The sequence below is a fragment of the Dromiciops gliroides genome, chromosome 4 (genome assembly GCF_019393635.1).
Source record: "Dromiciops gliroides isolate mDroGli1 chromosome 4, mDroGli1.pri, whole genome shotgun sequence".
Taxonomy (NCBI): domain Eukaryota; kingdom Metazoa; phylum Chordata; class Mammalia; order Microbiotheria; family Microbiotheriidae; genus Dromiciops; species Dromiciops gliroides.
In genome coordinates, this window is record NC_057864.1 from 483,881,726 (window position 1) to 483,884,652 (window position 2,927).

Genomic DNA, 2,927 nt, shown 5'->3' on the forward strand with positions numbered 1-2,927 from the left:
GACATGAATGATGATCAATCAACACCTACTAATGTTCTGAGTATCCATCAAAAGAGAAAAAGGAAGAGCAGTCAGACATGCAAGAGAAGAACCAACGACACCATGAAAACCCAGAAAGCATCCAGAAGGGTTGGTGGTGATAGTGGTTAGCGGTGTTACATGGTTGTTGTCCTTTGTGATCAAAGAGGACCAAAATGACCTCACTATGTTAGCATCAAGTTATACTGCATCCCACTGTGGCTGATCAGACCAATACAAGCTCAGAATATTCTACCACCTGATAACTCTGGGACTAGACTGGGGAGCACAGAAAAGACAGTTGGCTCCTGAGGCGATCCATACCTTTGGCTTTACTAGTCACATGAGGCTATTGGCTCCTTAGCACTTTGTCTGGGAGTGGTAAAAAGGATGGGGAGAGGACTAGAGGTGAGGACACCCACTAAGAGGCTGTTACCATATAGTGAACTGAATCAAATATATAAGAATGCAAGTCATTCCCCAATTGAGAAATGGTCAAAGGATATGAACAGGCAGTTTTCAGATGAAAAAAGTAAAGCTATCTACAACCATACGAAGAAATGTTCCCAATCACTACTGATTAGAGAAATCAAATTAAAACTACTCTGAGGTACCACCTTACACCTATCCAATTGGCTAATATGACAAAAAAGAAAAATGATAAATGTTGGAGGAAATATGGGAAAATTGGACACTAATGCATTGTTGGTGGAGCTGTGAACTGATCCAACCATTCTGAGAGCAATTTGGAATCACACCCAAAGGCTATAAAACTGTGCATACTCTTTGACTCATCAACACCACTACTAGATCTATATCCCGAAGAGATCATAAAAAGAGGGAAAGGACCCACATGTACAAAAATATTTATAGCTGCTTTTCGTGGTGGTAAAGAATTGGAAATGGAGGGGATGCCCATCAATTGGGGAACGGCTAAACAAGTTGTGGTATATGAATGTAATGGAATACTATTGTGCTGTAAGAAATGATAAGATTTCAGAAAAACCTGGAAATACTTACATGAATTGATGTTGAGTGAAATGAGCAAAACCAAGAGAACATTGTAAACAGTATCAACATTTTGTGATGATCAACTGTAATAAATGTAGCTCTTCTCAGCAATACAATGATCCAAGACAATGCTAAAAGACTCATGATGGAAAATGCTCTCCACCTACAGAAAAAGCACTATGGAGTCTGAATGCAGATTGAAGCATATTATTTTCACTTGTGTTATTGTTTCTTCTTTCTTGTGTTTTCCCCTTTTTGTTCTGATTCTTCTCTTACATGTCTAATGTGGAAACATGTTTAATATGATTGTAATGTATAACCTATATCATACTGCTTGCTGGCTTCAGGAGGGGGAAGGGAAGGGAGGATGGGAGAAAAATTTGGAACTCAAAATTTTACAAAAGTGAATGTTGTAGCAACATTGTGTGATGATCAACTGTGATAGACTTGGCTCTTCTCAGCAGTGCAATGACCCAAGACAATTCCAAAGAACTCATGATAGAAAATGTTCTCCACATGCAGAAAAAAAGAACTGTGGATTCTGAATGCAGATTGAACCATATTGTTTCTACTTTTTGACTTTTTTTTCTTTTTTGAGGTTTTCCCCTTGTGTTCTGATTCTTCTTTCACAAGATGACTAAAGCAGAAATAGGTTTAACATGATTGTACATATATAACCTATATCAGATTGCTTTCTGTCTTGGGGAGGGGAGAGGGAGAGGGAAGGAGAGGGAGAAAATTTTGAAAATAAAATCTTATAAAAACAAATGTTGAAAACTATCTTTACATGTAACTAGAAAATAACAAAATACCTTTATGATAAAAAAGTAAATGTTGAAAAATATCTTTACATGTAATTGGGAAAAAAATAAAGGTCTGGAAAAACAAAATTAAAAAGAGGCTATTACTTCCTGAAATTAGAGAGAGGACTGTTTGATTCCCCTTCCATTACTTTCCATGGAAATGGGGTTCTTCTGGATGTGGATGCTAGCTGTGGCTAGTTGACTCTGGGGTCTAAGGTCAAGAGAAATGGGAAAGGGATCTGGCAGTCAGTTTCTTGACCCATTGATTTAGTGATTGTCAGAGATGATCCAGAGACAATGCTGGCTCTCCAAAGTCAGCTGGGGGAGTGGTACTCCTCACTTAGGGTGAGGCCGCCTCTGCTTATGCCCGGCTAAGCTCCTTCTAGGAGATAAGGGTGTGGGCACAGCTACTGTGACCAAATAGAAATTACTCCATTCCACCAAGGAGAAAATGCCTGAGGCTTTTTCTTGTTGCTTGGAACCTACACAGTGCTCTTGACATAAAAGGAGGAGAGATAGGAAGGGAAACTTAGTGTGGTTACATAGGAGACAGAAAGGAAAGAAGAGGGGAAAGGAGAGACAAAAAACCAAAAGAGAAAATAGCCTAGGTTAGAATAGAATAGAGTAGAGTAGAGTAGAGTAGAGAAGAACAGAGCAGAACAGATGAGAACAGAATAGGAGTAGAGGTGGAGAGAAGAGGAAGGAATAAACACAATTAAATAGAGAAAGGGAGAATAGAAAAGAGAAGAAGAGAGGAAATAGAGAAGACAACGGAAAAGAGGAAAAGAATATAAATGTATTAGAACATAGAAGGCAGGAGATAGAGAGAAGGGAGGAGAGGAGCATAAAAAAGAAGAGAAAAGAAGAGAAGAACATGAACTAAATAAGAGAATGGGCTAGAGAGGAGAGAGAAGAAAGAACACCATTGAGGAAAGAGAAGGATAGAGACAATAAAAGACAGGAGAGACAAACAGGCTAAAGAAGAAAAGGAGAGTAGAAGGGGAAAGCAGAGAGTGGAGGTGAGGAGGCAAGAGAGGAGGAAGAGAGAGGAGAGGGAAGTCTGGGATGCCAAGCTGAGCCAGAGACACAGAGAAC